The sequence below is a fragment of the Spermophilus citellus genome (genome assembly GCF_964194105.1).
Source record: "Spermophilus citellus genome assembly, chromosome: 3".
NCBI classification, from domain to species: Eukaryota; Metazoa; Chordata; class Mammalia; order Rodentia; family Sciuridae; genus Spermophilus; species Spermophilus citellus.
In genome coordinates, this window is record NC_138184.1 from 171,284,784 (window position 1) to 171,311,378 (window position 26,595).

The 26,595-nt window shown below is 41.1% G+C and overlaps 1 protein-coding gene and 1 long non-coding RNA gene across 4 annotated transcripts in view; one reads left to right on the forward strand and one right to left on the reverse strand.

Moving 5' to 3' along the window:
- The window catches only part of MAGI2 (membrane associated guanylate kinase, WW and PDZ domain containing 2), a 1,381,189-nt gene that overhangs the window by 1,342,788 nt on the left and 11,806 nt on the right, over positions 1-26,595 (forward strand). The gene's annotated exons all lie outside the window — the stretch shown is intronic.
- LOC308646029 lies at positions 1,162-24,755 on the reverse strand. The gene is made up of 5 exons (XR_014021300.1): positions 24,180-24,755; positions 9,552-9,808; positions 5,006-5,071; positions 2,596-2,998; positions 1,162-1,333 (listed from the first exon to the last, which is right to left on the reverse strand). It is a non-coding gene; the product is annotated as an uncharacterized lncRNA (long non-coding RNA).

The following is a 26,595-nucleotide window of genomic DNA, read 5'->3' on the forward strand; positions in this document are numbered from 1 at the left end:
ATCTATCACATTTTAAATTTTGCTAAGTATTCTTTTCAGCTCAAGAATTTGATTTTTTAATTGCTTCCATCTCTTTAATTTTCTCTGTTACATCATTAAAATGTTTGTCTGTATTTTCTGCAAGCTCATTGAGTAATCTCAAATTATCTGAGATTTTTTTTTTCCATTCTTACTACTACTTGTTCTGGCACCTTATTAGATCATGGTTTTGTGAAATCCCTTGATGCTTATTGGCATATGACATCATTTGTATTTTGAAGGATTCTGTATTTATTCCAGTCTTTCTGATCTGGCTTTGTTCCTAAGCTATCTTTCCAGAACTTCTAATCAGGCTGTTTAGTCCATAGTCATTTACTCTATTTCATCACTGGATGATATCCAGGTCCAGATTTGACTCCAGTCAGCTATTGGTTTGTTGTCACTATTTCAGAATTAGAGGGAAATTCAAGGCCTAATTTGTCACAAATACACTATTCGTGTCCTGTTTAGAAAGAACCAGGACAATACCTAGAAGAGTAGTCTGTCCCCTTAAGCCTGGGACTCGTAGGCCTAGATTCCTCCTCCACAGGTAACAGTCAGACACTGCGAGACCCTGCTCAACTCTAGGCAGAGTCACCATGAATGACCCTCCTAGACTGTGTCAAGCCTATGGCCACCAATGCCATCAAGCCATCAAATCTTTACCCCACCAAGACCAGCCCAGAACTGGGGTAGGATCAAGGGTTGGTATAGGTTGCCTAGTGCTGAAACAGACTCATGACTCAAGATTGCTGCAGACAGCCACAGGTGATGCTGGTTGGAATGGAAGTCCAATAGACTGGTGCCCCATGGCCTCCTCCTGGCACTGTGCAGAGCCTTCAGTTTCTGCTGGGTGCTGGGTTTCACTTACATAGCACTGGGCTCTAAGGCCACATCCTCTGCTAGCTTTCATGCCCTGCTCCCCAGCAGGTTGAGTTTGCTCTGCACCTGAGGTGGGAGGGATACTGGGGGCAGTCAGTTGCCTGTCTAGTGTAGTTCCAGAGGCTGAGCCCTTGGGTATTGGCCTTGCAGTCGTCAGACATGGCCCAGCACTGGATTTAACTGTGGCTGGCCTGGTACCAGGTTTCAAGTCAAAGGCCTGAACTTAATTCTCCCCACTGGCAAGCAGGAGGCACCTCTCTCCACATTGAGCTGGTTGGGGTCGGGGTGATATAGGCAACTCTTACCTTTCTGCCTTCTTCAGTGTGTATTTTTGTTTTGTTATGCTAAAAGCAGGCACTCTGGTCTCTCACCGGATTTCCTTAGCTCTTGTGGAAGTCATTTGGTGCATGAATAGCTCTTCAACTTGGCATGTCTGTGGGAAATCAATCACCAAGCATCTTACTCTCAGCCTCCTACACTAGGTTTTTCTGGTGAAAAATCTTCCCAAGTTAACATAATACCTTCCGAACTTGATCTGGGTTTGTCACATACTATGTTTCTCACTAGCATAGATAAAGCAAATGGCAAGAATTATTAATGTCTCTTTTGATATTCAAAATGTTCTTTTCTCATATAAAATGCCAGGAGGGAAAACAATTATAAAAGTAAGGAAAATCCGTGTGTTCAGTTGACTTTTCCTATTATAGCCATCAATAGCTTATTAAATGATCAATACCTTTAGCCTGTTTTCAAAGTGAAAACAGGCCAAAAAAAGAAAAAAGAAAAGACTTCAACGTGAAAAGTTGATTGCCTCTCAGTGGTCAAATACAGTGAAACAATGTGCTAGTGTTTCTGCATACAAAGCCCCAGGGCAACTTAAAGTTCTAGCTAGAAAACCCCCTTGTGCTGTGATTGTTCAAAAATACAAAGACACAGATGGCTAAGAAGCATAAGAAAAGATGTTCAGCAACATTAATCATTAGGAAAATAATTAAAACCACAATGTAGATGACCACCATCAAAGCAAAACAAAAAAAGTAACAAGTAACTCCTGTAACAATTATAAACGGTACCCTATAGAAACAATATCAAGGGTCCTCAAAAATTTTCAAATAGAGTTACCATGCAATATCGCAATCCTACTTCTGGGCTTATATCCAAAATACTTGAAAATAGGATCTCAAAAGCCATAGCTGCATACCTGCATTCGCTGCAGTTTTATTCACAGTAGCCAAGGGAACAACCTCAATGTCCATCAGTGGATAAACAGATTAAGAAAATGTGGCACATTCCTACCACCAAACATTATCTAGCCATAAGGAAATCCTGTCCTGCACTACAGCCTTGTGGAACCTTGAAGACATTGTGCCAAATGAAAAGAGCTAATTACAAAAAGACAAATCTTGCATGATTTCACTTCCATGAGGCATCTAAGGTAATCACACTCTTAGAAAGTATAATGTGGTTGCCAGGAGGTAGGGGTGAGGAGAAAGAGGAGTTGTTCAATGGATTAGCGTTTCCATTTTGCAAGATGAAAAAGTCATAGAGATCTGCTGCACAGAACACCGCTGTACCACATGCTTACAAAGGGGTAAGATGGTCAAATTTGTCACATGCCTTTTATCACACACACAAAAGCACTGCTACAGTGGCTCTGAGATGTTAGCAGAGGTTAATGCACAGATGATTTCCTACCTTGCAAGCTTTATTTTGAAAATTGTGCTGATGTTTGGAAGCCCTTGGGACAACTGGATGAGAGGTGATGTTCTTAAAGGAGCCATCGGTAGGAGAACGGCAGATGATGTAGGATGGGGGTCATTATCACTTTACTCTGGTTCCCAGGTTTTGTTGAGCTTCTGTTTCTACTGTTGTTTTGGTTCTTTGTTGTGATTGATTTTAGAATGAGGACTCTGCCAGGAGCAGCAAGGAAGTAGGACCACCTGTGTAGAGAAGGGGTCACTGAATCTGAAGTTCCAGTGGTTTGCTTGTCCTTGTTCCTTAATACACACCTCTTCTCACAAAGACTTCTTTGAGGCAGCAGCTCAGGTTCAGTGGGAAGAGGAGTATCAATTGTCCTGCCAGGGCTCTAAGTAGGAGCCTGCAAAATAGACAAATGCTAACAGAACACAATCCTGATTCCTACTGAGAAGCTCATAGACAAGGGAAAAGTGTTCCCATCTGTCTTCATTGGGAGCCTGGGTGGCCAACCTGGAAGCCTTCACCGCAGGGGTGGGAATGTGAATGTAAACACATCACCAGGTTATTAAGTAGTGCAAAGTGTGCCGTAGAGATGAAGGCATTCTGACTGTTTATCTGTCCTGTGAACGGGCTTAAAAAAATAGTTGTGGCATCAGAACACAGTACATACACAACCCCAAATGAAGGAGAACTCCAATTCAATTAGGTGAGCGGGGTAGGAGGGTTTGAAAGAAAGAATTCCCACCTCTCCAGTCTTCAGCCTGCTGGTATAAAAATGAAATCCCTTTATCTGCAGCATCTGTTGCTTAACAGCTACACTAAACTGCTCCACTTTTTTATATGACACATAAAGTCATTTCATTCTAAGAACTTCCGTATGTAACTGGTAGCACTGTTTTCCTCCACTTACGAAAAGCAGGTAAAAAATAAACTCAGTTCCTCAAAGAAAGTGGGGCTGGCTGCAGCTGATTCTGAGGTTGATCTCATGGGAGTGTGAGCATGCTTGAAAAAAAATCAAAAAGCTGGAACTAAGCCTTCAGTGCCTCCCAGCAAGCTACGAGTCCAGTTTGGACTGCAGAACCGAGTGTGGCACAACCCCCTTGATTGTCCGCACCTCTCTAGCCCAGCAAAGGGTAAACAGTTTTCAGCTGAAGTGTGTTCTCAGCCTTTCATCATCTTTCTCCCCCATTTGGTCTTTTCTCAATCCACCCACCTCAGAAAATAGGCACTTTGAAATAAGGAAAGAGCCACAAACTTCTGCCAGAGATTTCAGAGGAGAAAATACAAGAATGCATTTCTATTTTCTTGAATTCCTGGTTGATAGACTACTCTGGTGAGAAAAGATGTTTACAGACCTTGGCCTCACTTTTTGACCTACGAATATACACATATTCTGGTGGAAGAAACATAGTGGTCTGTCCTCACCTGCTTGGAGACTGTCAGACTAGAGCCAGAAGCAAGGCAGAGAAGGCCCCTGCACACCCCCAGTTGCCTGCACCCTTCCATGGAGGATGCCATGGTCCTGGGGCCCCTTCTGTTCAGAGTCTCTTTATCCACTGCTCTGATGGAGCTATTTGAAAACCAAACATTTTGGTTCTTTCTCTTCTCTCTCCCCTTTCTCCTCTTTCTCCATTAAAAAGAAAAGAAAAGCTAATATTCTGAAACTCCCAGGAGAGAAATTTTTAAAACATTTTTTACATATAAATTTTGAAAATGTCCCTTCTGTCATTCTGCAGTTGTATTAGTTCTCAAATGATATCATAACAGGCTTTTAAAATAACTTTTAAAATGCTATACATTAATCACAGAATGTCTCAAAAGTAGAAATAATCAAGAAGAACTCTCTTTCTACCATGTAAACATTTGTTTTGAAACCCATTTCTTTCATTTGACAATATGTTTAGACTCATCTTCTATATTATATAGCCTTCTACATGTCAGTTTTAATGGCAACTTCACATTATGTTGAATGTATTTATCATGTAGCCAATCTTCTATCAAACTATTTTTAATTTTTCTAATGTCACTATATAAAAAATTCAACCAAATAAATATGCTCTTGTGGCTATATATCTTCCCACCTGTTTTTTTATCCATTCCTTAATAACTGTGGAAGGCAAAACAGGTTAGAGAGCAGGCACATTCTCACAGGATGGGTGAGGTCAGGGAGTCAATCAAGTCCTGGTTGTTATGTGGGAGTTACTCTTGAGCGATGGAGTAAATTCTTTATTGAAGTATCTTTTCTAATAGCCAAGCCTTTGGGAGCTCTGGCAGAGGCTGTGTGCTCCAATAAAAAGTGCCGAGAATTGAGAGTAAGCACAGGGCCAAAATGTCAGGCTTCTCCACACACCTAGCACAGTAGCTAAGCCATGGCCTCCCTTCTGGGAGGCTCCTGAGCTTTACTTACAGCATGTGAGATGGACATCCAACAGGTTCACCCTCCGGCACTGACCCAAGAGGGCTGTCTTCAAAGCTGGGAAAGACAAAGGGGAGCAACCACTGTGTCATATTTATGTATATATACAGTTTACTTTATTTTTATTGTCCCTGCCATTTTCTTGAGTTTGTTTTTAAACAGCACTAACAATATTTCTCAGACAGAGGGCTATGTACAATCTCCTAACACACTTCTTTGACAGTTTAAAAAAAAATCATGGGCCTTCTCCAGTAGCTCAGAACTTGCCTGCATCTGTGTGTTTTATTTCTTAGGGGAAGGGCAATTAGTCAAAAGGAAACCTAAGCCCATGACACTTCTGACATTACTATGGCTTTCTTCTGAAGTGTTATGGGCCATAAGAGCTTTCCAGACATTTCTCTGAGAATAAATGCCAGGCAGCCTTCATTTGCCAATAGCAGAACTGACCTATGGCACACTCAACAGTGACTTATCTGCAGAATCAAAGCAGGCTGATGTTCAGGTGCGAATTCACCTTTGCCAGGAGACTGCTGGCTTCTGGTTCAGAGAAATTGCTGGGACAAGCAGAGTTTTGTGGTCTGTTCCTGTTAACTTGATGTGAAAGTGCTCCAATTTGGGAATGCAGAAAAGCCCATGTTAACTAAGCTATCACCCTAGTAACGGTGCCTGAGCCTGTAAACCTGTGCTGTTGCATTAAGGCCTTATTTTCAGGCAGAGTGAGAACTGGATGAGGCAGGTCTCTGAGAATCCTTTAAATCAGATTAAAACAGATCAGACCCATGGGAGGATGATCTCCTCCTCGAAGCTAAGAAATAACACAATACGAATTTCTGACCACCCTAACCTATAAATCTGATGAAGAACCAACTGCCTCCTTCTAATCATTCAACAATATTCCTGGCTGCACTGTATTTGCCTTTGGGAATCTTCCACTGTTGTGTGGTTGCTATCTAGAGCAGACATCCCCCAGCTGTGTCTTGTCTCTCCAAAGCACCTTGACTGAGCTGAAGGTATGCATTCATATTAACTTGCACTTAAACAGACATCCTCTCTTTTTAGTAATATTGACTTAATTTGAAGATCCTATGGTGTGGACAAAATGAGTCACATTGATGATCAGTAACATTGGTCTAAAACACATCAGGCAATTTAAGTGAGAGCCCTAAGGTTCCGAGCCCTAGTGTTTATAGCTAAGGGTAATAACTATTTGAGGGCAAAAATTGAAGATGAAAATGTGTTATACGAACACAGCTGTAGCACTTAATAAATATGTAATAGCTAGCAAAGGGAGTTGAGGAAATTTTCTTTAGTGGAGAAAAATAGAGGATTTGGACATCTTCTACCTGATGAATCCCCTCTGTTTTGAAAGATTTATGGACCTTTTACATAAGTATCATACAGCTTTCATTATCAGTCCCAATGTAGTAAATGGTATTTGAAAAGAGAAATAGTGACATACTTCATAGGCCAAGGGACCATAAGATCATAGAGTGAGCATTGTCATTGCCAAGAGCACAAATGTGTGGAAAATTACAGATATAAATTCTAAAGTACATCAGTGTTCAATGAGACCCTGAATACTTGGAGTTCTCATCTTCCCCTTCTGAACTAAATAGGAAAACATTGAGACCTCCTTGTACTATCTTAAAAGAAGCATTGCATTAATTTTTTTTTGCTCTGCCAGGTGTATTGTTAGAGGACATCATCTGGCAGACTGGCAAGTCTTATGCTTGGATATGATGGGTTTTGTTTATTAAGTTCAAATAGATCCTCCCCCCACCTACATCCACTCCCGGGGTAGAGAAAGGTTAAAAGTTGTCATGTGCTCTACCATAGCCACTAAAACATCATGGAATTGCAATTCTGTCTGTGACTATTTGTTATAGGCAGAGCAGATTACAGGAGGAAATACAGAGCCCTTGGCCATGATTTATGATAGAAGAACAGCTCAGAGAGGAATGTGGTCAAGATGGGCAGCTGAGCAGTGCAGCTGAAGTCAGCCCAGGCATGAGCACTAAGTGAAATATCTAGAAGGAAAAAAAATCTTCATTCATGGGCCTCAGCCCTCCATATCCTGAGCCAAGGAAGAATTAAGCTCCTCTCACCCCTCATCTGTGCACTTGTTTTCAATTTGCAAGGACCGTTTCCAGAGGAAGCACTTTATTGATCACACTAGTAATGGCAGTGGTAATTATGAGACTCCTTCTCTTTTTATCATGTCCTGTCCTTTAAATAAAGGCAGCACAAAAGTCTGAAGGTGAGAGGAAAGAATACATTTAAATTAAATTTGAAGTCTTTTTTTTTTAATTCCCCAGCTTTCCTTATGAATATAAGGAGTATTGGAGACTCCCCTAGAATGCCTTAGAGCCAAGATCAGAAATCAATACAACTATTTATGTTTCTGTTTCATCCACAATCGAATGGACACCCTGGGACAAACCACTCACAGCACTCAAAAACAATAGGAAGTAAAAACCCAGTTTACATAAATATGAGGTTAGAAAGGATAAATATTATAAGAAGAAAAAACTGGAGGAAATTAAGTTTTTAATAGTCTTTTTTTTCCTTCTGGGTGGTGAAAAATACTAGAAGATAATACACTTTTATATATTACCCAAATTATTAATATAATAATATATTAATATATATTACTTTATATATTATAAATATACTAATACAAGTCTCTAATAAATCACTTTAGTAAAAAATATTTTTAATGAAAACTGAGAATAAGGAAGAAGGTAAGAGAGTGACTCCAGCTGACAAGTCTCATCCTGATCATCATAGTAGAGTCGGGCATGTATGAAAATACTGAGTATGTGCACAGGGACTTTACCCCCAACCTAATATGCCCTGCCTATAGAAGATACTCAGTGAGGACCTTATAATATCCCTTTGGTTACCTGCTTCATTGCACCTGGGTGAAGTTCTCTCTTGAAGCAATTCTTTTCTCTAGTCAACAACATTTGGGTACAAGGCACGCACCTTGGCAGAGTGAAAAGAAAGACGAGCAAGCCACAGCTGTTATCTAGTAAACAAGACCAAGCCGATCCTAGATATCGGCAACTTGTGCTCAGAAGGCATGTGCAAATTTGGTCTCAGTGCAAGCTTACCAAGAAAGATTTCAGGAATGTCGAGGATTGGAGCTATGAACAACAGACAGAGTTTCAGGAGGCAGAGAGGGATGCAGCAATCCAGTCAAGTGAGGGTTTGGGGGTTAAGGCAAGAGAAATAATTTGACTTGAAGGTAAGATGTCTGCCAGAGAAACAGTGGGTGGGGTTCAATTGGGCCTGGGCCATATCATCAAGGCAGAGGTTGGAAGCAATCACAACAGCCAGATGAGAGAGGAGCATCTGGGCATGGAGGTAGCAATGACGACCATCTCAACCACTGCATGGCTGCAAGGGGGCAGAAACAAGGGCTTCCACTGGGTGGGAGTGGAAAGGCAGGCAGAGACACAAGGCACTGCCAGTTACCTGATTCAGGGGAAATGGAGGGAACAACCTTCAGGGTTAGTCCCTGAGTGAGTGACTAGAGGAGGAAAGAGATGAAGGAGTCAAGATGGCAGCAGGCATGAGGCAAATGACAAGGTCATCACCAGAAAATCCAAGAAGATGCAGCAGCCCTCAGAAAGGCAACATGCTGCTCTGCAGAATATAGACTGGTGCAATTCCAGACTGGCTGACCGGGATACAGTCCTGTTCATTTTCTCCTCCCTGGGCAGTTCCATGCCTGAGCTTCCCCAGACAGTGGAGCTAGGAAAGAAGATTACACTGTCCCTCCCATTTTAATATTATCCCCAACAGAATCTATTATATGTGGATAATTTAATCATCCTGCCCCATGTTGTTCCCAATACACACAGGACACATTACAGAGCCTGTGGCCCTCTGTAAAAAGTGCCTATTCTCTGACTGGTCAATATCAAAACCTTCCCATCCTGTTGATGTAAGTTTCTCCTGTATATTATATAGATCTTTAAACAATTGCCTAGTTACCTAGTGATGCAAAATGTCCTTAAGCTACTTTATATTGTCAATTAATATATTGAATATCATAAACCAACATGTAATATGTGACTTTTAAATTATTTACTCCACATATGTTTTCATTAAGGAAGAGCATTTTTATTAGCATATTTATGATACCATCTCAAAACTTAATATGGCTTAATTCTATTAATAAAAACTAATTTAAAAGTCATTATCTTTTTTAATTACAGCTTTTGATTTAGTTCTTTCCTGTTCTGCAAATAAGGTGGCAATAGCTGTTATTCTGTTGGTCCATAGCTAACTATATTCTTTTTACTGCTATCATAAATTACTTGGTGGGGAAGTTGTTTAAAACCAACAGCCACAGAGCTCCTGATGTGACCCCATACTTGGCCACAGCTCAGTTTGTCATCTGCTCTGTGCAGATATTTAGCTGCAGATATTTAGCCTCAAGTAAAGTAAAGCTATTAGGTAATTCTGTGTTGTGATCACAATCTTTAGCTCATGTTAAAAGCAATTCAAAGTAGAAAGTCAGCAGCCTCACCTACAGTGCCCCAGGTGATCTCAGCAGCCTCTTCCTTGGGCCTGATACTAGGCTCATTACTATTCCTGGTCCTTTTAGGTCCCAGAGAATATGAGATGCCTTCTGTTGATATGAAGTTCCTAGTTGCTCAGTTTCTCAACTGTGTGTTCATCATTCAGGTTCTGTAGATTCAAGGCTGCCAGGTCTGGAACACCAGAGGCCATCAGGTTCTTGACCTTGGCATTGATAGGAAGGCGAATATAACAGTAGAGGTTTGCCTGAAAAGAAAGCATAATAGGAAATACAGGAGGTCTGTGGCTCACCCCCAAAAGAGCATGCCCAGACCTTGGTGGTTAATCAGCATGTTGCCATAGTCACAAAATATTTTCCATTACAGGAAAAGGCAGCTTGTTTTAAGAGTTAAGCCAGAGTACGTCAATTATAGAAAAACTGAACTTTGATCCAGCTCTAGTTTCCAGCTAGGGAAGGTGTTGAGCCAGAAAAGAAAAGAAGAAACAAAACAAAATGCAGTGGCCAGAGGTGAGCCAATTATGCAGCTCCAAGGAAACAGCTGAGTATTTCCCTCACACTGTTGCATACGGAAAGTTCGAAGAAATCAGCTTGTGGCACTGCTACAGCTCCTTTCAAGAACAAACCTCAAACTGGTCTGTACCTTAAAGGAAGTTGGTCCAAGCAATGATAGAGCAGGAAGGGCGAGTGACCTTGAGCAGTCAAATCATTTCTAATTCATCATATGCTTATTCATTTTAAAATTAAGGTTCTTTTATTTGCTTCTATGCTCTTTGCTAAGAGAACTGCACATAGTTTAAATGATATTGGAGTTTGACTCTGACTTGGATGAGTGTTCAGGTAGCAGATGAAGGCAAAGAGGGCATATCACACGTACACATATAACCATAAAATTGTTGACTGGAACTGAGAAGGCTCATGAAAACACCACACTATTCAAATACATTCACTCAAAGGTACATTGCTAAAGAGCTTTTCTGTATCTTTATATCACTCACTATACAACTCCATAACGATTTGCATCATATTTATTTTCTTTGCCCTTCTCCCTTCCCTAGAATATGAGCTCTACCAGGTCAAAAAGAGAAGATTCCAAATTCATTTCCATATTCCCAATGGCTTGCACATTGCTCTGCATTGAGGATATGAATAGACCCCTCAGTGTTTGATTGAATGGAGAGATGAAAAAATGAAGAAATTAAAGAGGGAACACCAACCCAAGAGCATACAGTCGTTGCTGTCCTGTGTGCCTAGGTCTCTCGATTTAGATCTACCCTTCAGCATTTGAAAGAGACTTTCCAGGTGAAATCTCTTGAGTCCTAAATTTCCATTCACATCTGGCCTTTGTTCCTACTTTTAGCAAAAGATGACACCAAGGTCTTTTGAATGGTCACCTTGACTTTGCCATTGATTCATGATTATCTCTCAATGGGAGTCCCTGTGTGTCAACCGCTCTCCATACACAAAGTATGTTAGCTCTATAATGGCACTGACCTTGCCTTATTTACCACTGTAGCCCAAGGTCCCCCATATCATAGTCACCACCCAAAATATTTGTCAAGTGAGAAAAAGAATTAGAGATTTCCTCACCTACTGCCGTGCCATCCAGTCTTCCATACTGCTGTGATGAAAAGCTATACATTTACTGCATTAAGACTGAAAATGGTTCCCTAGTGCTCAGCAAAAGGAAACCCTGGAGTCTGAGAATATGTTAATAACATTGGGGGTGGTTCTCCCACCTCTGTCATTCTGTTCTTGGAATGCAGTGACAGCAATGGACCTGTCTTCTTCATGAGGATGTCCGAGGAAGAGAAGGCCTTTTCTCTAGTCCTGCACACACATCTGCTTGTGAACGTGCGCGAGCACACACGCACACAGACTATACCCACTTAAAGCAGCAATATTTCCACTTAGAAATAATTGATGACCAACTTACAAAGAGAAAGAATGCCCTTGGAACTCTGGATCCTGTAAAGGGAACATTAATAGTGCTGTAAATTTCGGGAAGAGAAATCACATTATTTTAATGAATGTTTCTCATAAAATAATGGAATAAAGATGTCCTCTTCATAATAGAAGTACAAGTTCTGACAAAAATTACCCCTTTTTTCCACTTACCTTTAATCAAGCTACCCTGGGAAGATGAAAGAATAAAGAGAATGAGCTTGAACTTGAAAACAGATAAGATTTATACCCAAGTAATTGGCCTGATCCATTCATCGTCGCTATTCCTTTTGCATTTGCTTTTAGTTAGGGTTTGGAAAAAGAAATTAAACTTAGTAAAACTATAATAATTATATCAAAAATGCATTCAGTCTCAGTTTTTAAGGTTTTGAGACTTAAATTTAAACCTCTTAAGATTTATAAATATTTCCTCTCGGCACAGAGTGGATTCCTGTGTCCTAGGGAAAGACATTGCCAAAAATAAAGAGCAAGGCTGATAGGTCTGCACTCATTACTAAGCAGACAACAATGTGAAAAGCTGACCGTGAAGATATTGGCCATGCAGCCGTTAAAATTCCTTTGACTTGCTTGATTCATTCAAGCTTAAATGCTAAAAAGAGGAAGACACTGACAGGCCATCCTCTGGGACACTCTGAATCCAGAATCCAGCTTTGTCAGTTATTTCAAGTGGATATAAATGCAGATTCTGACCAATCTTTTACACCCCCAGAGGTCAAGAGAGCAGCTGAACTTCTAAAAATTCATCTCTAAGTTCCCGGTGAAACTTTTTATTGACCTTTAAAGCTGATGTGAAACTCCAAAGAACAAATTTACCTCGTAGAGTTTTCCCACCCCACACTCCACCTGCCACACAGACACAATAGGACCACTTAGTTCACCTGGGATGTAATCAAAAGCCTTTGATATTCATTTCAGTTATTAAAATGTAGCTCCCAAAATAATATTTCTGAGTTAAGAATTTTCTTGTCAAGTGATATAGGTAATAAAAATAACATCTAACTCTACATTTGTATAATGCTTCTAAGTATTTCTTAAAAGAGAACTTTTTGAAGGCAAGGGCTGTAGTAAACATTAACAGTTACAAAAATTGAGTCCCAGAGAGATTAAGTGGTTTTCCCAAAGTCTCATACCTTAAGCAAGCAATAGACAATATACTTAAACCCATCTTCTGACCTCCCAGAGATGATGCTCTTTCCACAGCATTGTGCCCTGTTAGCCTGGTTGACAAGATTTATTCAGCTTGCTTAAAGGATGTCGGTACATCCCAGCACATTAAATATATTGATGTATTGGTAAATCCCTGAGTCTTGGGGATCTGGCATTTGTGTCAGATGGCTGCATTTGGCATCTCCAGATACCCTCAGTTCTGTTAATTCTGATCTGGCTAAAGCTGACTCTTCTGGACTTCAGGCAATTTCACTCAGTCCGAGGCCTTCAGAAGGCCTCCAGGGAACTGGGTCTTTTTTGGTCAACCAATAACAATAGCACTTATTTCATTTTCCATTTTATTTTGTTGACTATGTGCCAGATACTCGATCTAATTGATGCCTTAAGTTATTGGGCTCATTTATACCTCACAACTCATAGAGGTGGGCACTATAATCACTTCCATTTTACTAAGAAGAAAACCATCACTTAGGGAGTTTTGGGTGACCTGCTCCATTAGGGAACGTGATCAGGACAGGCATCTGTACAATTTGACTCCACAGCCCAAATTTTAAACCCTGTATGACAACAACCCAGGAATTCCACACCTTCCTGATCAGCCTGTAACTCCCCAGAAATGCCCCCAAATTCAACCACATTCTAAGCCATTACAGAGACTACTGTCCTACAAGCAGTAACCAACCCCCATTGGCTCAGGCCTGTAATGTTTGCCAGAATTGAAAAGAGCTGCCATTTCAGCATTTTAAAGCTACCACATTGTTTCTCTGTGGGTAATTGATTGAATATGTAAGGATAGCCAAAGAACATTCTCTTCCATCACTGGGAACTAGTACAAAGGCTTTATGATTCCGGTTCTTTGGGGTCAACAGCCAAACACTTCAAAGACCTTCTTATACTAACAGGGGAAGAAAGAAAGCAAATTACTGTCTGAGATCAGAAGAAGCAATTCAGGGCCCCTGTCTTCTATGCTCACAGATACTTTGAGTGTCCATTCTAATGAAATTATCCTTAGACCTTTGAAAATAGCTGTGTGGTAAAGGGAACAGACCCCTGCTTAGGCCTTCCTTTTCAATAGGCTTCAGTTGCAGGTGTGTGGTCTGGGAAGGCACCTCACAGCGGCTCCATTCCCTCCTCCTCTTCCCCCAGATAGCAACCTCACTTGTAGGTTAGGATTTTGTGGGTTTTGGAGTAGGGGGGGGAGCAGGAAAGCTTATTTAAATAAGACCCCTTAAATGAACTACTCAGAGGGAAAGCAAGCCATGGTAGGTTCTGACCTCCGCCATTCGCCATTTGCAGTGCTGACTTCCTAGGCAGTTAAGAGCCTTAATTAGCAAGCTGACTGGAGACTACAAAGCTCCCAGCCTCAAGAATTTCCTATTAAGTCTCTTAGTTAATGCCATCTATCTTGAAAGCATCCTTCCTATGTTGTGTGATCTAAGTCATCCTCCCCCAGGGAATCCTTCTGCTTCAGCAGAAGAAGCTTTCACCATTCTCCTGCCCTGAGACAATGTCCTGCGCCGATCTAGCGTCCCTGGGTGGATTTTTCTTTTCACGGTGGCTCACAAGGAGGCACACAGCTTCAAATGAGAAGCAGATGTGGACTATGATACTAAAATAGGAGTCAAGTTACATTTCTATTTTCCCCCACCAACACCACCTGATCATTCAAAAAGTGGCTAACAGAGCATCATGAAATGCTGCACAGGAGGACAATCATCTTTCGCCCAGAAGCTGTCCGTCCCCCACCTTGTGTACAATGGCAGCAACAGGCATACACTGACTGAGGCTCCTTGAGAACTGTCTAGTAGCCTTGGGTGGACAGGTTACTAAAAGACCTCTCAGAGGACTGACACTTCCCAAATCCACCTATCAGCAGTGGAGTCTCATTCTCTGCAAGTCACCAGTCATTCCTGAGTCTAATCATGAAGCAGAGAATAATGGAAAAGTAAGCCTAAAGAGCATTTAGACTTCTCAGGTGAGAAGGATGATTGACTCCTATTACCTGTTATTAAGTGCTGTGGCCTTCACCCTGCCTGCACATGGGAATGGCCTGCCATGCTCTATAAAGTAGGGACAAGGGCTCCACTGGATGGGTGAATGGGTCCTAGTGTAGCTCTAAGGGATTCCCCAATGCACCAGGGCTGAGACCCACAGCTCTGCGTCTACTACCAGTACAGGCTGAGAAGGATCCTCTTATTCCCACATCTAGAGCCACCTTTTTCTTTCTTCTTCTTCTTCTTCTTTTTTTTTTTTTTTTTTTTTTTGGATACCAAGGATTGAACTCAGGGACACTCAACCACTGAGCCACATTCCCAGCCCTAACAGGGGAAGAAAGAAAGCAAATTACTGTCTGAGATCAGAAGAAGCAATTCAGGGCCCCTGTCTGCTATACTCACAGATACTTTGAGTGTCCATTCTAATGAAATCCTCCATAGACCTTTGAAAATAGCGTGTGGTAAAGGGAACAGACCCCTGCTTAGGCCTTCCTTTTCAATAGGCTTCAGGTGCAGGTGTGTGGTCTGGGAAGGAGCCTCACAGGGTTTGTAAATTTTGTATTTTATTTAGAGAGAGGGAATCACTGAATTACTTACCACCTCACTTTTGCTGAGGCTGGCTTTGAACTCGCGATCCTCCTGCCTCAGCCTCCCCAGCCGCTGGGATTACAGGCATACACCACCATGCCTGGCGAGGAGCCACCCTTTGAACCCCTGTGGACTGACCTTGCTAAACCAGGAAAACGTGATGGGGGCGGGGGGGGGGGGGAGGCTGGGGGGGCTGGGGGGGGGCTGGAGGGGGGGGGCTGGAGAGCGAGAGGCTGTGATATGGCTGAAAGCCACCAGGGGCGCTCGACCTTCCTCTGGCCTCAGACTCCTCTCATTTCCTGCTCTAAGCAGATATGCCTTAAACGCCTGCTTAAGTAGTACAAGGTGATCCAAAGGACGTCCTTATCCTCTCAGCACTTTCCTTTGGAAAATACATATAAAAATAGTCCCCATCCACAAGCACCAGAGGGGTACCACAAGATGTTTCTACACTGCTCTGGCAAGAGCAGTCCATTTGCTCGAATTATTATTGCTGATAATGACTTTCCTGTTCAAGTCTAGCGGCTGTATGAGAACAGTTGCATGCGTGCTAGAAGCTGCCCTCTGAATGACTCTACCCACACATTAATGTGAGGATTAATCTCTCAACCTGCAGAATGCTATTAGCAGGTCGCTATGGGGTTCATCTCTCAAAACCACATACTTAGAAGGCGGGTTTCAGGTGGCAGCTATGCGGTCTGGCCCCACCGCTGAGGGTAAGGCAGAAGAATTAGCAGCTGCTTAATTACTCATGGGCTGGGGCCGACAGACCTCAAGACTGAGGCTGAAGGAAGGAAGTCTATTGCCCTGGAAGAACCCGCCCCATTTTTCAAGCAATTTCTCCAGTTCATTTGTTTGCAGCACCTTTAAATTCCTCTGGCATAATCACCTTACCCTTTGTCAACACAAAGTGATTGTTTAAACGACTCAGTCAGATCATGCCACAGGCTTCCATTTATTATGATTTATTGCCTGTTTAGCACCAAAGTGCCAGGCACATTCAACAGAAGACCAGAGTTGAAAATAGTTTTTCTTTCTGCTCTGGAGGCCCACAGAATAACAACCACCTGCTCAAAGTGAAGGAAAGATTATCCACACTGATGAGGATCAGTGACTAAGGACATCTTGGGAAGGAGGTTTAATTTTCCAGATGAGAAACAAGAAGACTTTTTCAATGCTATTGGTCCTCCTATTGATCTAGGGCCCTGGAAAAGTAAGTTGATTAAAGAGAGGGAATTCCTGGTTTTTTTTCACCAGGTCAGGAAGAGATTTGTCATGGATAAAGGAAAGATACCCAATCCCCTTGAAGGCAGGAATCTGGTACTATCTGTCTTTGGTCCCCTGCAGCAAGCCCACACTGGCATTTTTAAGCACTAAATGCTTATTTAATTGATAACTCAAGCTTGAGAGATCATATCTCTTACTTTTTCTATCACAAATCACATCTACAACTTATAAAATGGAGATTTTTGTTTGTTTCATTTTTTAACTCAGCTTTTCAGAAGAGACCACATCTTTCTAATCCTTCTGATTGTTGCTGCAAATGAGAGGAAGAGCTAGGGCCTTGCCCAAGTGTCAGAACCAGCTGAAAAACATCTCAGGAACATGTTCTAGACAAGGCTCCAAGTTGTTCTTTATGACAACAGTCAATTCACTAACCTACTTTTTAAAAAATTCTAAAATGAATATTAAATACCAAGTAGAATAATTTGTAAAAGTTAAGAAACACCAGACCTTCTTTCCAGTCACAACTGAGAGTCAAGAGATGGTTTCTGTCCATCCTGAGTGAGATTCTGAATGGCTTCATGGTTTTAACTCTGCCAGTTACACAGCAGGAGTTATGCTTAGTTAAATCCCACTAACTGAAGCAACAGACTCTCTTTTAAAAAATTTCGTTACAAAAATTGGCCAGTGACACACAGAATTTCTCATTCTTCGTGGAACTATCACTCACTTCATTACCCTTGACTCCCTGGCCAAAGCTATTCTGTCTTTCCTCAACTTCAGTTAAACTGCCTCCTACAGTTCACAAAAATGATTTCCAAGGCTACATTGTGAATCTTTTAAAATACAACTAGCTTCTCAAACTTTAGTAGCTATGTGAATTCCTGGGGAAGCTTGCTAAAATGGAGATTGACTCAGTGGGTCCAGATGAGGTTGGGGAGGCTGAAATTCTGCAGATCCATTGAGCTCCAGGTTAATGCCAGTCCAGGGGCGACCTTGAGAATTAAGATTTTAGAAATGCATATAAATTGTTGTTATAGCATGCATAGTAATCTTTAAATTATTTGCATTTAACAATACAGTACTATAATAAAATTTAACTAAAGAGTTTTTATAACATCAAGGTTATCTTATATGGGTAAGGATACAGATACATATCCTGAGATATACACACATATTCAGATAGGACAGGTCTTTCCGTATTTCTCTAAATTATTAAGCTTGGCTGTTGTTCCATTTTCAAGAAAGGAGAATAAGCACTCTCTGATTCATTTATTCTTGATTCAGTTAACATTTATTGAACACTTAGTAAGTGCCACCATGTTAGGGGCTGAAATTACAGCAGTGGGCAGGGACTAAAGTTCCAGCACTGAACAAGACACATTGTGGTCCCTTGAAGATAGAAATCTATATTCTAGTAAAGGGAGACACATTTACCAAAAAAAAAAAAAAAAAAAGTAAACACATAAATTATAACCAATGCTGTGAAAGAAACAAAGAGGGAAACAAAACAGGGGTGGAAATAAAGCCACTTTGGATAAAGTGGGAAGAGGGCTTCTCTGAGGAGCTGACACCAAAGGTCGAGACTCTATACTAAGAGTCCACACATGCAGTCAGGCGGTGTGTTTCCAAATGTGCACACAGCCCGGGAACCAATTCCTACTTCTTCAGAGAAGGCATTGAACACCAAAAGGGGACCTCTCCAACGGCAGGCCATCCACACAACCCCTGTGCCCTCAGCTACCATTGTCACTACCTGTCAGCTACTACTCAGCTACCTTTCCCAAGCCATCCCATGGCTGGCTCTGCCTGTCTGCAACCCTCATTTGAGGTGCTGATACATTAGGGTCTTGGTACATGTTCACACACAAATCGGTAAAAATTCAAGGCCCTTATAAATTATCGTCTGCAAAGACAGTCAGATAGTTTCTGATATTTCTTTCCAGTTCAATTTTATTGCTGAAGAAATGGCTCCATAAACAATCTTATCTTTGGCTAAAATGAGATTAAACCTGCTTGAAATAGGCCACTACATATGAGTCCTAAAATCTACAGAAAATGATGCCAGTCACTTTTTTTCTAGGAAGACCCGGGACTGTCTGCAGAAATAAAAATTCATAGGCAGGTTTTATTAGACCCTAGCCAAAAGTCTCCTTTTTAAGGTCAGGCAAACTCACCACTTCTCCCACCCCCACTGCCCTTGACCTACCTGGCTCCAGGCCATTTCTGTCTTCAGCTAGTCTCTAATGTAGTCCAACCCTGGATCCTGTCATTTCCCTCTCTTCCCACCTGTATTCATCCCGTCCCATAGACCCCAATCCCAACCTTGAGAACTGTGATCTGAACACAGATGCCGGCTCCAGATAGTGTTACCTTTTGTCCTTTGTTACCAAAGCAGGGAAGATACAGGGGCTTTCACAACCCCATGGGAAGGAGGTAAAGTTTTCCTATATCATCATCAGGAAAGGAAAGAGGCAAAAACCAGTAGCTTGCAGCTGGAATGAAGGACACAGCGGCCTCTGGGCCCTAAGTTTAGAATCCCCAGCTAGGCCATGCACAGCCAGGGCCTCCACCTGCCGAAGGGCTTGTTTGCAGCAGCCCCTGCTTTCCTTTATGATAGTACCTTGTGTGGATGCTGTGTTGGCCGTGGTTCCTGCACAGGTGGGTTATCAAGCTGGCAGATCTACCAGAATCTCCAACTGTTCATCTGTCCCTAGAGCCATTGCTGTGCTCATAGCATCTTCTGCAGGATATTGAGAAAAAAAAGTGACAGACTCACACCTCTCCTTTTGCTTTTTATGAAAACTTTAAACAAAAGTTACCCAATGACTACAGAGGGTCAAAGGGACAATCCCTGGACGAGCCACTCAACTTTTATGAGCCTCTGTTTCCTCCTCTGTGTAATGATGATAAAAAGACCTCATAGGTTTGCTGTGAAATTTAAATGACAGGATGCATGCAGAGCACTTGGCATGAAGAATAAATGCCCAGTGAATGTCAGTTGGTTTTTACCATGATCATTTGTTTTTACAAGTGCTTACTTTGTGCCAAAAATGTGTTAGATGCTCATTTAACTTTATAAAAGTGTGCATAATTTTAATTTTCATGAAAGATCTCTAAGGTAGATATTTTATCAGTCTCAGAGAAGTAATTTCCCCAAAACCACACAAGTGTTAATAATAATGCTAAGATCTAGATCTACACTGCCTCAACTCTAGATTTCAAGTCTCTTCTGTGTCTGTGGTATTCATGAATACTGATATTACAAAACAAGCTTTTAAGATGGAATCCACTCAGTAGCTGATCTACCTCAGGCTGCTATTAGCAAGAACTTGGATGACCTAACTTAAAACCCAAGCACGCACACAGCCCAATACCTGATTTTTTAAAAAATGCTTTGAGTTGTGAGACTTCATAGTCATATCTACTACAGTGAATTCTTACTGGTTTTAAAGCAAAATTTAATCAACACAGATATACTGGGCAATATTTTGGGTAGGCACTACTGACAATACAAGGAAGATTTAAAACACAGTTTCTATCTTCAATGAACTTATAATTTAATGGCAAAAGAAAGACATAAAAGGTGAATAAACACATGAATCAAGACAAAAACTGAAGTTTTAAAAAAAAAAGAACCCATGATGAGATGTCAAAAAAGAAGATGTATTTCAGGATTCAGAATGGGCTGAAGAGGGGAAGCTAGTGGCAAGACAGCGAACCAGGATGATGCCCTAATTATCTAAGGTTAAAGTAATGAGGGTCAAGGTCAGCCTTGGAACAGTGAGGTGAGTTCTTTGTATACTCTGGATATTAGGGCTCTATCTGAAGTGTGAGGAGTAAAAATTTGTTCCCATGATGTGGGCTCCCTATTTACCTCTCTTATTGTTTCTCTTGCTGAGAAAAAACTTTTCAGTTTAAGAAAGTCCCATTTGTTGATTCTTGTTATTAACTCTTGTGCTATGGGTGTCCTATTAAGGAATTTGGAGCCCGACCCCACAATCTGTAGATCGGAGCCAACTTTTTCTTCTATCAGACGGAGAGTCTCTGATTTGATATCAAGCTCCTTGATCCATTTTGAGTTAACTTTTGTGCATGGCGAGAGGAGGGGATTCAGTTTCATTTTGTTGCATATGGATTTCCAGTTTTCCCAACACCATTTGTTGAAGATGCTATCCTTTCTCCATTGCATGTTTTTAGCTCCTTTATCAAATATAAGATAGTTGTAGCTTTGTGGATTAGTCTCTGTGTCCTCTATTCTGTACCATTGGTCCACCCGCCTGTTCTGGTACCAGTACCATGCTGTTTTTATTACTATTGCTCTGTAATATAGTTTGAAATCTGGTATCGCTATACCACCTGATTCACACTTCCTGCTTAGAATTGTTTTTGTTATTCTGGGTCTTTTATTTTTCCATATGAATTTCATGATTGCTTTATCTATTTCTACAAGAAATGCCATTGGGATTTTGATTGGCATTGCATTGAACCTATAGAGAACTTTTGGTAATATCGCCATTTTGATGATGTTAGTTCTGCCTATCCATGAACAAGGTATATTTTTCCATCTTCTAAGATCCTCTTCTATTTCTTTCTTTAGGGTTCTGTAGTTTTCATTGTATAGGTCTTTCACCTCTTTTGTTAGGTTGATTCCCAAGTATTTTATTTTTTTTGAGGATATTGTGAATGGAGTGTTTTTCCTCATTTCCATTTCAGAAGTTTTGTCGCTGATATACAGAAATGCCTTTGATTTATGTGTGTTGATTTTATATCCTGCCACTTTGCTGAATTCATTTATTAGTTCTAGTAGTTTTTTTGTAGACCCTTTTGGGTCTTCTAGGTATAGAATCATGTCATCTGCAAATAGTGATAATTTAAGTTCTTCTTTTCCTATTTTTATGCCTTTAATTTCTTTCGTCTGTCTAATTGCTCTGGCCAGTGTTTCGAGAACTATATTGAATAGAAGTGGTGATAGGGGGCATCCCTGTCTTGTTCCAGATTTTAGAGGGAATGCCTTCAATTTTTCTCCATTCAGAATGACGCTAGCCTGAGGCTTAGCATAGATAGCTTTTACAATGTCGAGGTAAGTTCCTGTTATCCCTAGTTTTTCTAATGTTTTGAACATAAAGGGATGCTGTACTTTGTCAAATGCTTTTTCTGCATCTATCGAGATGATCATATGGTTCTTATCTTTAAGTCTATTAATGTGGTGAATAACATTTATTGATTTCCGTATATTGAACCATCCTTGCATCCCAGGGATGAATATACAAAGAACTCAAAAAATTAGACAATAAGAAAACAAACAACCCAATCAACAAATGGGCCAAGGACATGAACAAACACTTCACAGAGGAGGACATACAATCAATCAACAAGTACATGAAAAAATGCTCACCATCTCTAGCAGTCAAGGAAATGCAAATCAAAACCACCCTAAGATACCACCTCACCCCAGTAAGATTGGCAGCCATGACGAAGTCAAACAACAACGAGTGCTGGCGAGGATGTGGGGAAAAGGGTACTCTTGTACACTGCTGGTGGGACTGCAAACGGGTGCGGCCAATTTGGAAAGCAGTATGGAGATTCCTGGGAAAGCTGGGAATGGAACCACCATTTGACCCAGCTATTGCCCTTCTTGGACTATTTCCTGAAAACCTTAAAAGTGCACACTACAGGGATACTGCCACATCGATGTTCATAGCAGCACAATTCACAATTGCTAGACTGTGGAATCAACCCAGATGCCCTTCAATAGATGAATGGATAAAAAAAATGTGGCATTTATACACCATGGAGTATTACGCAGCACTAAAAAATGACAAAATCACGGAATTTGCAGGGAAATGGATGGCACTAGAGCAGATTATGCTTAGTGAAGCTAGCCAATCCCTAAAAAACAAATACCAAATGTCTTCTTTGATATAATGAGAGCAACTAAGAACAGAACAGGGAGGAAGAGCAGGAAGAAAAGTTTAACATTAAACAGAGACATGAGGCGGGAGGGAAAGGGAGGAAAAAAAGGAAATCACATGGAAATGGAGGGAGACCCTCATTGTTATACAAAATTATATATAAGAGGTTATGAGGGGAATGGGATAACAAACATGGAGGGAAATGAATTACAGTAGATGGGGTAGAGAGAGAAGATGGGAGGGGAGGGGAGGGGGGATAGTAGAGGATAGGTAAGGTAGCAGAATACAACAGTCACTAATATGGCAGTATGTAAAAATGTGATGTGTAACCGATGTGATTCTGCAATCTGTATTTGGGGTAAAAATGGGAGTTCATAACCCACTTGATTCTAATGTATGAAATATGATTTGTCAAGAGCTTTGTAATGTTGTGAACAACCAATAAAAAAAAAAAGAACAGTGAGGTGAAGCCCACAGACATTCTGAAATAAATGCAGAGGGAATTTAATGAAAGACTAAAGAGATTAATAGAAAGGAGGATGTTAACGAAGGTTTCAAAATGTCCTCACTGGGGAGATCTGAACCTGCTTGTCCTCCAATCTATATTCCCAGTCTCAGTCATAGATACCAACATCCTGTCACACAAGCTGAACTCCTGAGAGCCACTCGGGACCCCTCACTCACCCTCCCCCACCTTCACACATCTAGTCCTGTTGTTCTTCCTTCTGCACACCTTCTGTAACTGATCTTTCCTGCCTTGTCCCTGTTTCTTCTCATCTCTCCCCTGCACAGCAGAGCAGCCTGCAGCTGTGACTCCTGCCCCAGTGTCATATCCCCATCTTTGTCCCTCACTCTGTCCTCCATGCCAGTGACATAACACATGTCTTTGAAGACCAGGCTTCAAATCTTCCAGTGATTCTCCAACACCTGCACAATAGACCCACTAGTCCTGTGTGTGTCCTACAATCAAGAAAACTCTCTGTGGCTTCATTTCCTGTCACTCCACACCTCATCTTATCTGTCCATGACCCCCTATTCAGAGTCCCTTCATATTCTGTGCACAGAGATTGAACAAATGAATGAGTGAAGGTATGAATGTAGGCAAGTCAAGGCTGCATAGCTGTTGTGAAAAATAATAATACATTTCTTAAAATAATGAAAAGCTTAATTTGGGAATATAAAAATGAGATATTTGGTTTTATCTCTTTTGAAAGCAGGCAAGATCTGGACATGCTCCAAAATAGAAGAACCACTTGAAAGAAAGGCTAATTATTAAAGAAATAGGAGATGATTTTCCTGCTAATAATAAAATTATAATCAACCTAGTCCTCCCTTGAAGTTATTTCCTCAGTGAGACCTCCCTGAATTCCTAAATGAGATTAGCTCCCCAATAAATACTTCTGTGGCTACCTTTTTTTTATTTTATTTTTTGATAGATGAGATTTGATATCATTTGTTCTATGTCTCCCTCCTGGAGTAAGCTCCGTAAGAGCAAGGACTTCTCTTCTTTTATGCCGAATTCCCAACCCTTAATATAGTGCCTGGGACAGAGTAGATATTCAATATTAATTAACCACAAGATTAATAGTATTTCTCTACCCTAAGAGTTATTATCCTTCTGCTTGCCAACACCAATAAAGTAAAAGGAAATTCCATTTGTTGATAAAAGCATCTAAAACAAAACAAGGCTCTGATTGAAGCAACACACATTAAGTAAGTTCTAATTTAAGTATAATTTACTTGTCAATAACAGTAAATTAACTTACCTGTTTAGATAAAAAGGACGGATCACCCTTATCACTCTCCTGCTTGAAAGCCTCCTGGTGTCCCCATTGTCTTCAGAGAGAAGTTCTTACTCCTTAGTGACAACCTGCCTCCCAAGACTCCTTTGCCATCACTACCAAGTGCCCCTCCCCATTTCCACATCAACCCCCCCCCCCCAACGCCCTGGACCTCTGTACTTGCTGACTCCACTTTCTGGAATACTCTTCCCTACTCTGCATTAGTGGAACTATTAATCTCCCTCCAAACACAAACTAAAACTTTCCTGAAGTCCTATTCACAAAACAGTCTCTTCTCTTCCTGTCTACTCCGCAGGCACTCTGGCTGACCCCCATAAATCTAGAAATCCAAAGTAGCACAGTCTGATTTCCTTGAAGGCACTAATTGTGTCTTGTTCATCTTTACCTCTCTAGTGCCTTGCACAAGCCTGTGTAAAAACCAGTACACTTTCTAGTGAATGAGTATAAAAGAAATCCCTGGGCTCTCTTTCCTCGTACCCCACATGCAATCCATCAGTGGGTCAAATTCAGCCTGTCTTCAAAAACACCTCCTGCATCCAACCTCTTCTCACCACCCTGCTCCAAGTCCAAGCACTATCATTTCTTGCCCAAACTACCACAAAAGTCTCTTGACTGACTGGGCTTTGTGATTCCACCTACAGTCCATTCCATACACAGCAGCTTGTTGGTCTTTCTGCTAAGAACCATCTAGTGGTTTCTGTCACACTCAGAACACTATTCAAACTCCTTATAAAAGCCCCAGGTGGTCTCATGCTTCCCCTCTTCTGCCTTTGGTAGCCTCCCTCTGCCAACCCCTGTCTCGTTAAGGTCTTTCTGCCTAGAGTGTTCATGGTTAAAGTGACCAACCACCTGCTTCTCCTTCGGGTCCCTGCCAAGCACCCCATAGTTCATCTCCTAAATGTTATCTTTCCTCATTACACTGACTCACGTCACAGTTTCTCTTGTTACCTATTTCAGCCTCTTCCACTATGATAGTAAGGCCCATGAAGACAGAAATAGTGCTTGTTTCATAGTGCAAAGACAAAAAGTAGATGCTCAATTTGTTGAATATAAAAAAAGAAAATGAATAGAGCAGCTAGGTACTGGACCAATAGAGAGAGAGGGGGTCAGTAGAGGACAAAGAGAAGAAAGACAAAATATAAAGCAAGGTACAGAACATAATTGGGATATCACCTATTATACACCATGTGGGCTTTACCCTAGAAGTGAATTAATGTTATGTCTGAGTCCTGTCTGTGAATGATTTACAGAGGAGATGAGAGGCTCCTGAGGAAGACTGTGATTAAGTAACTCCAGAAGCTGGCGCCTAGAGCATCCTCTGAGGGCTGGAGTGTAGCTCAGTGGTGGAGTGCTTGTCCTGCATGCATGAGGTTCAATCCCAGCCCTGTGTGAATATCCTCTGAGTAACTGACTTTCATTTCTTCCATCTTTAGCAAGATGTGGCTATCATCAGTTTCCATCATTTTTCCCAGGAGATAGGTACCTCTGACTGATGATTCTCATCCCTTAGTTAGGCTCTCCGCCACATCAGACAAGGCTGTATTTCTGTGATGAAGAGCATGATTCTAGAAAAGCTTTAAGATTAAAGGTGCCCTCTATAGATTAAAGTAAAACCTCTTTAATTCAGATTATTCTAACTCTGTGAACTCAGAATTCATTATCGGTTTCATTGGGCTGAGGCTTATCTTGGTCCAATGGTGAGGGACGCAGAGGGAGGCTACCAAGCAAAGTAGTGATGGGAACATTATTTGCAAAAGGTGTAACCAATTTAAAAAGACTTCTGCGGCCATGCTTAAAAACACTTTATCAGCACCATTAATTTTCTCCCATTTTTTTAAATCAAGGTTTAATTTATATACAGTAAATTCAAAATATAGAACAGACCCTAACCTATTAGCATTCTCTCATTCTCTGTTGTGGTTAAACCCCCTCCCACACCCAGCTTCTGGAAACCACTAGTTAGTTTTCTGTTCCTTTCATTTGCCTACTTGAGACTGTCATATAGATGGAATCACTAGAACGTCACCTTTTGAATCAGGCTTCCTTCACTAGCATAATGTATCTGAGATTCATTGCCGTTGCTGAGTGCATGTCATTTGTTTCATTTCGGAGCAGAGTACTATTGTACTCAGAGTGTTTATCCACTTGGCAGTAGATTAGACATTTCAGGGGTTTCCAGTTAGGAGTGATAATAAAGTCACTATGAAACTTCACATACAGGTTTTTGTATGAGGATAAATTTTGGTCTTACTCAGGAAGGCAACTCAGAGTGGCATGGCTGGGTTGGTTGGAAACTAAATGTTTTAGCTTTTTAAGAAACTGCCAGACTGTTTTGTAAAGAAGCTGTTCGTTTCCAACAGCTACTGTGAGAGGTTTAGTT